The sequence below is a fragment of the Euprymna scolopes genome, chromosome 45 (genome assembly GCF_053919585.1).
Source record: "Euprymna scolopes isolate OS-2025 chromosome 45, ASM5391958v1, whole genome shotgun sequence".
Lineage (NCBI taxonomy): Eukaryota > Metazoa > Mollusca > Cephalopoda > Sepiida > Sepiolidae > Euprymna > Euprymna scolopes.
Window position 1 is genome coordinate 7,574,268 of NC_136526.1, and position 11,507 is coordinate 7,585,774.

General features: G+C 34.8%; 1 pseudogene; it reads right to left on the bottom strand.

Annotated features, from left to right (window-relative positions):
* On the bottom strand, positions 1-133 carry LOC145269947 (U2 spliceosomal RNA; annotated as a pseudogene).
* Positions 134-11,507: the final 11,374 nt, after the last annotated feature.

Sequence of the window (11,507 nt, forward strand, 5' to 3'; positions counted from 1 at the left end):
AAAAGGTACAAAAATAAAAATTGTCTCAGTCGTGAAGGATTTCTCCTCCACCGAAAGAGAACAAGAAATGGAAGTGCAGCATCTGAAGAACAGGTACTACACTTTGATCTTGACCAAAAGGCCAAGAAGGTAAATTGATTTGAGTGTAGCAGCAAGGTTTCAAAATGGTAATCGCAGAATCCTTTCTTTGCAAGATGATTCTTTCTTCTCTCAAGGGGAAATAACTCATTTTCAGCTTGTATCTAACGCGATAGTTTCAAAGGCGAAAGGCACACTCTTTAGCAATAACTCAATTATTCCAAATTTGATGCGTGGATCTGATTTTGATGATAACCTTCAAACAAACTTTCAACGTTGTGAGATAAATATTTTTTTTTTGAGATACCAGTGTTTCGCTGGCATAACAAAGATTTCTGTATGCTCTTCGATAACATTAACCACCACGCAAAACTTCGACGTTTCTATGGCATAAGTTTGGGAATATTTTATACACTATAGAGAAGTCAGTTCGAAATAAGACTTCAGCCCATCTTTATGTTGTCAGGACTGACTTATGTTTGGGTTTCATGTCTTATGGCAGCAAATTATTAAGTAATATTTTGCTTGTACTTACTGTTCAAGTTTTTGAGAGGGGCATCAATGGGTTATGTCAGTTTAAGTGAAACTGAATCCTTCCCCCCTCCATTTTTGATATTTATGCTCTCCGTACGACTTCTTCTCAACTTGCTGAAATTATTTAATTTTGGCAGGAAGAGAAATGTTTGGAGTTACTACATCAGTTTAACACTGATTATTCAAAAAAAATAAAAAATATTTGTTTTGTTTAATTTTTTCTTTTTTTTTTTTAGTGGAGAACGGCTTTATTTTGCTAAATAAATTTAGTGTCATTGTGAATTGGCTGTTCGCAAATCTTTGTAAATAGGATCCTTTTGGAGGTTGGCTAAAGACCGCTCGAAAAATAAAGTATTTTCATACGTGTTAAACTTGGATGTAAATTATACTGTATTATATCTTGCGCTAAACGTACATAGGATACTGAACCCTCTGCTAAAAATTAGACATGCTTTATGTCGTTTTTTTTTTTTAATTTAATTTATTTTGTCATCTGAAGGTTGGTGTTTTGATTGATAGCAAGCATTCCAAGGAATTTAAAACTAAAAAAAAGAAACAATTGGGCGGCGGTTAAGGTGCGTCGTATTCATCTGCTGTTTCATGCCTTTTTATTTTTCCTTGTGAAAATAATAAACGTTTCAAAATGACTAACATCAAAGGCATTTTGTCTGAATTTTTGCATCAAAGAATTTAAGGAGAGGGAAGAGCTGTAAACTCACCGTGGTCGTCTTACACGTTGTTTTCATCCAGTCTGCATTGCAACAAGAGAGCGCTTGCACCAAGCAAAACCAGAAATCCAGCTTTTTGTTGTTTCCTTGTCAGCGTTCACTGTGGATCAGTTGAGCCGGCTCCTCCAACTGAATTCTCTGCATCTCGTATTGTTGTATCAAATCGACGTATAGACATATGTTATACAGCGGGATATCACAAGCATTTATATCATACAAAGGATATCACAAATGTTCATGTTATAAAAGATGGATATATTAGAAGAAAAAAAAAAAAAACTCATCAATATGCCCTGTATTTAAAAACTCAGGTGATAAGTCATCTCCCGCTCAGTACAGACCAATAAGTCTCCTGTGTGTCATGAGTAAGTTGCTGTAATCCATATTAGAGAAGTAGTCAACCACCTCAGCAGAAATAACCTTCTTAGTGAAATGCGATATAGTTTCCGCTCTGCTAGATCTACAGCAGAAAAAAATATATATATGCTTCATGTTTTCTTTCTACAGGAGTTCTTCTGTCTTTACTGCTGGGCTCTGTGATGAAACAAGCAACACCATTAACCATAAGACACCTGAATTTTCTTTTGTGAAACCACAGAAGAACACTTTACATTTTTAGAATATAAATTTATTTCAGCTGTCTTAATGGTCTTCACTAGAGTCTGCTTACATGTCTACATTGCTTGTTCTTTTCTAGCCTCGCTTCCGGGACTCTGTTATATTCCAGACTAATTTATTCTCTAAACAATAAATAACTTCCAATCTAAACTATTTTAACAATATCACTGCATAGATAAATAGATAGATAGATAATTTAACTTTTAACCTTGTTATTATCTAACAGTATAGATGCCGCCCATGTACGTCGGTTTGAAGCTGCGGTTGCTATCAGGTCCAGCCATTTGCGGTTTCAGTGGCACATCCCGTAGAGGCAAAAAAAACACAGGATCAGATTCACATCTTGCTTCACGATGCTGAGCCAGATTTTCAGCTGACCACCGCATCGTTTCTTCCAACCCTGAGTTGATGGTGGCATGGATGAAGTGCAGTGTGATCAAACCATCGGAGAGGTCTCGAAAGGAGGGTCTGTTTGAGAGATGGTATCTGGCAGCACAAACAGATGGTGGCGTCTGGGATGATTGGTGCCAGCGAACCTGAAGGATGCGGTGTAGACATTGGTGGTCAAAAACTTCCAGTCTGCACAGGTCACAAACTTATACTGGCAAGTTCATAAATAAATCTAATTTATAAAACTCACGGTCTGTCTGTTGCCACTTTTTTTTTTTTTTTTTTTTAAGTGCAACTCCTCCAAGAAGCAGGGTGGGTCAGATGATCGCTTTTTTTTTTTTTTTTTTTTTTTTGTGAATTGTAACTTGGCAGACGACAGTCATTTAAACATTTTTTTTTTTTTTTTTTTTTTTTTTTTTTTTTTTTTTTTTTACATAGGCATCACACCACTAATCAAGGCCAAGAGGCCACTCGAGGACAAGGATTAAAGAGTGTACAGTAGAAATTGGACAATATAGTAATCGTTAGTAAATGGAAATTCGGTAAATTTGTTAAGTGGAATTTGTTTACGTTAGACTTGAAGACAACTGTATTGTAGTCAGCTGGAAAGCAGGAAAATTTATTTTATTTGTATGCATGCGCAAATATATATATATACATTGTGGATTCATTTTTAACTATTTCTCATCCATTTGACAACAGCTTGAACAGTAATAATTAAGGCTGGAGTACTATGTTTTGGTTTCAATTCTAGCTGGTGTCACCTAATTTTTTTTTTTTTTTTTTTTTTTTTTTTTTTTTTACATTACAGCATATTGGGTAGATAATAATAATCAACAGAGAATTGTCACCATAAAAAAAAAAAAAAAAAAATCTGCATAAATTAAAATATATTTAGGCATATTAAGATTTAACTGTTAGAAAGAGCAGAAGAGTGAAATTGTTTTTAATAAATATTGTTATTCATTAAAAATAAAATTAAAATTTTTGTTTTTCTTCAAATTTTCGAAAATTAAAAGATTCATCTTCAGGAAACTGAATTCCTTTTTATTACACACGCGTTTGACAGACACCAAAAAAACTAATCGGACATATAAACATCTTTTTGACTTAACTCCAAACACCAAGTCATGCCAGGAGTTACTACCACCACGATGGCATGTAAGAGGAAGAAAAGGAAAAAAAATAAACTGTCGAATATCTTCCTGAAGATGAATATTTTATTATTTGAAAGTTTTTTTTTTCTTTCAAATTTTCGATTTTTATTTAAAAAAAAAAAAAAAATAGCATTATCGGGGGTATTCTGAGACAAAACTTAACTAAGATCACTCCCAGACTTATACATTAAAGTTCTGCAAAATTTAAATAAAATCTGTTCAACCGTTTTAGAGTCTATAAGGAACAAACTTATACACACAAAGTTGCATTTATATAATTGTAGAGATTACTATGTATTATATTCTATATATTACTACATTCTTTTCCTGAAGATTTCACTATTCGAAAATTAAAAAACAAAAATGTCAATTTTATTTTTAACTAGCGAGAGTGCCCGACGTTGCCCGGGTGTTTGTAAGTGTAAAAGAAAAAAAAAAAAAGAAAGGTTTTGGTAGGGAGGTAGGCTCGGACCCGAAGCCTTGAGGCGAATGGCCTAATGACTTACCTTGACGCTACAGGGGACAGCGGCAATGATAATGGTTGAAATTAAACGATTTAGCTGCGAGGTAGTTTATTTTGATTTCGTTTTGTTTCCCCAAGTTGTTAGGGGAAAACCAGCTCCCCCATAAAAAGGGGAGTGTCCAAATGAATAGCAATCGTCTGATATGACGGGTTTTCACCGCATTGATTAAACGTGATATTGCTTTCTGGACGTCCCCGGCGGGGAAGCAGAGGAATTGCCTTTGCTCCATCAGTTTCACTTTATTTATATTAAAAAGCTGAACAAACACGCGAGAGAGCGGAATAGCGAGAATTTTATAAAAGTCGATCAAAATAAATCTAGAGACGACGTCCCTTTGCAAATCATAGATATTACGGTCCAGGGGTTATAAAAAGTTCTAAGATATATGTAGATAAGACAACATATGGTCCAATTCGTGTAGAACCACATACGCTTTAATAGCATATGTACGTCTCAACTAGTAAAATATATACATCGGTCATCCTCCCTCCCCCCCCCCTCAAAAAAAAAAGAAGGTAGCTACACAAAAGCACTGTATCCTACAAGTAAAAGAGCGGTGTCTTCAAAGTAGGAAAATTATTTGTTTGCGCATATTTTGAATGTCAGAATTGTTACTAGCATACCCCAAGGAAAAACTAAAACTATCCACCCCGCTCCTCGGCCGAATCAAAAGTTTTTTTCCGTCATCAATACAATACAGATTTTTCTTCAGCTTTGTTTTTTAATGTCGTCACAAGCACCAAATTCTTTATTGAATTTATGGAATGTTTTAATGTATTATTGTTTGTTTATTTTTACTTTTTTTTTTCAAACACAAAGTAAAACAAAATGGCGCCCAATGAAAACCATTAAGCTACGATCTCACTTGTGTCGCTTTCAGACATGATAGAAGGCTCCTATCGCTCTTGGGATTATATACGGCATGACCACATTGACACACCCGTTCCCGTTAGATCACCAAAGTTAAGCAACATCGAGCCTGGTCATTACTAAAATGGGTGACCAATTTGGGAATACCAGGCGCTGTATGTAGGAGGAGGTTGACACCTCCCTGCAAGAGTCACAAAAGCCTAATGTTATCTTCTCCGCTAACGGGGGTATACGTGCAACTGGTCCTGTTGTGATAACTTGGATCTGTAGAGAGCATAAGTCGTACAGCAGCACATTTCCGATCTCGTTCGTTGAACATTGTGTCACTTTCAGGCATGATAAAAGATTCCTATCGCCTTTGGAATTTGTGCACAACTGGCCAACTAGTAGATGGTCTGCAACAAAAAAAGAAAACGGAAATGGAATCATGTCATCTTTTCTCGTTCCACCATGCATATACCTTCATCCACCTTCCTGCCTCTTAGTTTTCTGCCGTAAATTTTTTTTGTTTGTTTGTTTTTGCTTTATATTTATGTTATACTAGCGGCTGTGCCCTGTCAGCACACATAACGCCGAGTCAAACACAAAATCGAGTACACTCAACATCATCTTACCATCAACGCTTACCTTGTGAATTCTGAGTATGGGAAATTCCCATATGCACAAAACAAAATCACTGAAAAAAAAACAAAAAAAAAAAAACAAAAAAAAAAAAACTTAGGGTAAGGATAATAAATAAACATTGGATAAAATGGTTAAAATTATTACGAACTTGCCAGGATTCGAACCTGGAACTTTCTGATCCGTAGTCAGAAGTGTTATCCATTGCGCTACAAGTCATGTCCGTATGCCGAAAGATGTCACCACACCTGTATACAGACAGTGCTAAATTCCGTTGACATGGGCAGGTAATTTTCACGACCGTGCACCCTTATTTTGGGCTTTTTGTGTGACTCAGTGTTGTTTGTTACAAACCATATATAGATAAGGACAATCTAGGGACTCACACCTGTCAGGGGGGAAAAAAGAATTTTTCAATTCGGTGCATCCGTTCAAAGGTTTTATTGGTATATACATACACACACAAATAAACAAACATTTAGAATTTTATTAATAGTATAGATGTTTTTGTTTTTTTTTGTCTGCATTAAATTAAGATTATATTTAATTAAAAAATATTGAAAAACCAAATAATGTTATGAAATATTTTATTAAATGATTAAAATTATCAAAAGATTTTTGTTCTGAGACTTTTGGTGGAAGATGCATTTTTCAAGGAAGACATATTAGTGATAGGATGATTCCAATATGTTTCCCGATTCAGATTCTTCATAGATGTCTTAATGTGACCAGAAGGGGCCCGGACAACGCCGGGAGGACCTTGCTAGTGGATTGAGAGACAGCCTGTCTCCTGGGTGGTCCCTTTAACACGAATTCAGGAGATTTCGCATTGTTGAATCTAATGATGAAGATGATGATAATGGTGGTGATGATGGAAAAAAAAAGAAATGTGTTTTTTAACAGATAATCAAAATGATCTCCCCACCCCACAAAAATGGATAGTCGAAGGGTACCTGCGCATGAAATGGAAGTCATAAAAATAGTTCCCAAGCAGGAAAGGTTGGCACTTATGTTAATTAACAGACCGCCAAAGATGAGATAATCGCCTGTCAAGTGGCCAGAGTAAATGGAAACTGACTATGAAAACTACTTGAAGGATGAAGGCAAGGAAATTGGTTATTGCAGGAATAAAGTTTTGGTTTTCTGTTCTATGTCCATTTTTTTCCACATGTTTTTCATGAAAATGTGTAGCGTATTAGTTGTCTCACAAGCCATCATCAGTGATTGCTCACTGGCAGTAACCTGTGGTGTTCCCTGGAGACCAAGTGACAACAAGTCTCCCCAGATTTCCAGTGTTCTCCACCTTTTGACCACTTGTGCTGATGATTGCATGTTATCGCAACAGCCGTTGTCACTGATTTCTCGTTGGCATTGGCCATTGGTGTTTCCTGGGGTTTGGGTGACAAAATGCCTCCCCAAGGTACCAGATTTGAACTGCACACTTCCAGTGGAGATTAGGTCAGTACTCTCTCACCTCGGTGTTTCCATCCTCCCTGACCCTTCACAACTAGTTGGTGTGGTGTGGCGCCAGACGATGTCATCTGCACCAGTTTTTTTTATTATTACTATTATTATTATGATAATAATAAGGGTGCTTGTGCAGTGTACGCACGTGTATTTTAAATATTAGGTTTGTATTACTATACACATAGATTCAAAAAAGTTGTTATAAAACAAATATATCACAAATAAATGTTATCAAAGACAGACTGGTGATCATAAAAACCAACTTAAGGAATACGACAGCTGATAGTGAAACTATAAAAGTCGCTAATCCACGGGGCATGGATATTTATTGTTTTTACTGAAATAATAATTCAGTTTTGCGATGGCCACCGGCGAATTCAAATAAGGAGAGGAAAACCTTTTTTCTTTCCCTTTCGATAATTTTAGAGGTCGTTTTTTTTTTTCGTTTTTGCTTTCAACGTCAAGGTGTTCAGAGGTCGGTGGGAAATACTTGGGGAAGCGGAACTGGACCCAGAAAAAGGACGGCTTCTGATTCGTGGACAACCATTTGGGAACATGTGTGTGGGGGGGGGAGGCAGGGGAGTTACAGCTGACTGATTCTAATATAAAGTTAAGCAAAGACATCTGAACGACACTGCCACGCATCTTCGGCGACCCCCCCCCCTTCCCAATTGCAACGTGGTTGAGACGCGCTTCTGTTTCCTTTTTCTAAGTTGAACTTTTTTCCCCCCCAAGTGTAAACTGACGATAACAGATGAAGAACTTAGTTAGCGAACACCAGCCCCTAAAAACTGTATTATAAGTGATTAACGCATTTGCGTATATACTATTTGTAAAGTTGAAAGCAATAATTATTTGACGCTATGAAAAAAGTTAATCTTTGACTTCTTTCGCTTGTTTGAAAAACACTGTTGCTTGGAAGTGCAGTCTATTTTCAGATTGGCCCTGTTGACAGTTTGGAAGCCGGACCAAGCTTGGAGACAGATGAGCGAACCACGGTGACAGGGAAAAAAATCCACTACGAGACGGAGACAACAGATGATGCCACAGGGATTACAGCCAGTTGCACCTTTCTTCCAAGCCTGTGCAGCTGTGCCGGCCCTGTAGGGGTTACATTATTTTCTTAAATGTAAAAATACATTTATGGGTGTGATCTATCGATTTTAGTTTTGCTGGTCGTTTAAAATCAATAAATATTTATTATTTTATTATTACCAGCAATGGAAGATTTTGTTTTTTAACAAAGTTAAATTAAAAAGACAATTAAAATAATCATTTTTGGCATCAGAAAGTCGGATTACTTTATCAATACTGTCAACAGTGAAAGATTTTGCTTTTAAACAAAATCAAATAAAAAAACAAAAAGAATCGTTTTTGGCATCGGAAAATTGGTACAATTTTTATGATTTTGATACCACTCTAAGTTCCAATTAATAGTCCCTCTGCATAATATATCTATAAAAATGAACATGTCTGCGAGTGTACATTTCCCTACACAATAACTCTGTCAATTTTAAGTCTACACACTCGAAATTTGATATACAGGGTACTGAGATTTGGGAAAATCTTTTTAATCCGTTTTGGGACAGAAATTTGGCTGTTAAGGGGTCAAAGTTCAACGATTTGACCTTTGAGAACTCTACCAAACTCCTCCGACAATTTTGTGTCCAAACACTTGAAATTTTAGATACAGGTTCCTTGGGCATGGATCTAACTTAATAACTTGATTTGAGCCCCAAACAATAAATGTTAAGGGGGTCATAATAGGGGTCAAAGTTTAAAAAAATTGACTTCTTTTTTGTTTTTTTTGTTTTTTTTATTGCTCAACATACACTTACAAACACCCGGGCAACGCCGGGCTGAAATGCTAGTATATATATATATATATGTCTCCTTTGAAAAATGTCTTCCATCAAAAGTATCAAAAAGAAAAAAAATTTAATTTTAATCATTTAATAAAATATTTCGTAACATTTGGTTTTCCAATATTTTCTATCTCGCGAAATAATCTTTTCAAAAATCTGACAAAACTTTTGTTGTTTCTATTTAACTTCTTATTTTGTTAGCGATAGTCACCTGTTATTCTTGTTAGCAGCTTACATAAAGTGGCTTCACACCTTGTCCGGAGAAATTTCCATTAAAAAATAAATGATAATAAAAAAACATTGCAAATTAGAGTAGGAGTCAGTTTATTAAAAAAAAGATCATTTGAGATAATACATTTTTTTTTTTTTTTTCATGGGAATTCATATATATGTACGTTTTGTAATAAAAAAAATTATTAAAAAAAAAAAAATTAAAACAATCTTGAACATTTTTCTGAAGTTGCTGGGAGTAAAATAAAATTTTAAAAAATATACAAATAAATAAAAATTAAAAACAAACAATAAAATGAAAAATGTTTTTTTTTTTTTTTTTTTAATAATAATAGCTAGTATGGTACAGTAGAAATGAGCACTTAAAAAGAGATGTTAATAATATTAAATAAGAGTTATTTCCCCTGTGTCAAATAAAGGAGAGGTATCACTCTTGAGGAAAGCAAATTTGCAGATAAACAGATATATAACTTGTCTGGTTACATTGTGTTTCCCCCCCCTCCCCTTCGTTAGGTAAAACGTAAAAATAATCATTTTCATTGGACTGAAAAAGGGAGAGTTATTGCCCTTGAAAAGAAAAGAAAAGAAAAAAAAAGAAAAGAAAAAAAAGAAAAGAAAAAAAAGAAAAGAAAAAAAAAGAAAAAAAGAAAAGAAAAAAAAAAAAGCAGATTCACAGATAGATAAACAGATATATAAATTGGTTCATTACACTTGCCTACACTATGATACAATGTAGTTATTTACCTTGAACTGAAGAAGGAAGAGTTATCGTCCTTGGGAAGAAGGAGGTCAGCCATTACAGTTTTGGGAGGTAAACGAAAAATGTGTCTCACATTACCCATCCAGTGGCTTCTAACGTACCATTTGGCTCTGTAAGTTGTTGAATAAATGTGTTAATTAATGTCAACTACAGATAATAAAACACCCTGGCCAGGGCATTTTATTTTTATGTCCAGTAATGAAACAACTAATCATTTTCATATGATAGTGTTTAGTTTACTCCAAATGACAGCAATATATATATATATATATCAGCAAAATGATCAGATGAAGATAGTTTGGTCTCTGTCAGTAAGAGAAGAGAGCCGAGGAGAAAGGAGAAGCTTAAGGGTTTCATGAGGAGACACTGTAGTCGATTGGAAGCAAGTCTGTCCTGTTTGGAAGAAAAATCTTTTTATTACAGAACTGATCGAGACCACATGATCGAGAGTAAGGTCAGGGCTGAAATCGGGCTCTGAATCTGGACGAAGGCAAAATGCAGATGATCATGACCTGTGCATTAAAAAAGGTTAGTGGAACCATAAGCCTAAGTCCAAGGGTGGTTGCCAACCCTTGCTTTACAATTGCATACACAACCACCTTTACAGGGGGTATCCATTGTCTTTCGAGACTGAACAGAGGTGGTGTTTTATGTTGTTTGGCTTGGGACGCAAATTCTTAACTGCAGCGCTGACTGGATGCACCGACAGATAACTTTGGCCCAGCACAACGAAGAGTGAGCACACGAGGATGTCCACAATAAATTAGTAATACATAAATAACAACTCTGCAATCAATACTAATCAGGTTGTGACTGAGGTTGCGTAAAGAAAACGTTAGGAAGAATGACTCAACGTTGTGCCATTTCTTTTCTTTCTTTCCTATTGATCCACTTGTGTTATTTTTACTGTGCAGCATATCTATAATATGGGGAAGAGAAAAAAATTGTATCTTAGGATGCAAAAAAAAAAAAAAATCAATCTAAGTGACATTTCTACTAACCCCATCTTCATCTTCAAGACATATTAAAGGTAAACAGTTCAAAAGAAAATAAATGAAAATTCTTTTTAAATCATTTCAGAAAAAAAAAATATTGAAAAAAAAAAAATTGTAAACCAAAACAGAAAAATTTTATATATATATATATATATATAAAAAGATTTGATCTTTTTTAAATAATTTTTTTTTTCATTTTAAATAAACGAATTATGTAAAAAAAAATAAATAAATAAAAAAAAACAACCCCCCCCAAAAAACAACAAAACAAAAAAAACAGTTTGTTACAATAAGGCAGCAATGAAAATAGTGCCTTATTTTTCTTTTTAAGTGGTTCAATCGTGGCACGGTACTTCAGTAGATGACTCTTCGAATATCAGTACATTTCAATAACATGTTATTTCTGTTAAATTTTATTTATAACATGTTTCCCAACCAGTTTAGTTGAACCCAAATGTTCCTTAAGAGCTCACCAAAGGTTTCTTCAAAAGAAAATAAGCAAAGATTGCTTTTGTGCAAATACATTTTTTAGATTTTTTTTTTTTTTTTTTAACCTAATTTTTTGTAAAAATATATGGAAATTATTATTTAAGTTTTTTTTTCTTTTTAGTGTGGAGGGGGGGGGGCGTTGACCGGTCGTAAAATCCACCCAAATATGATAAATAGTGA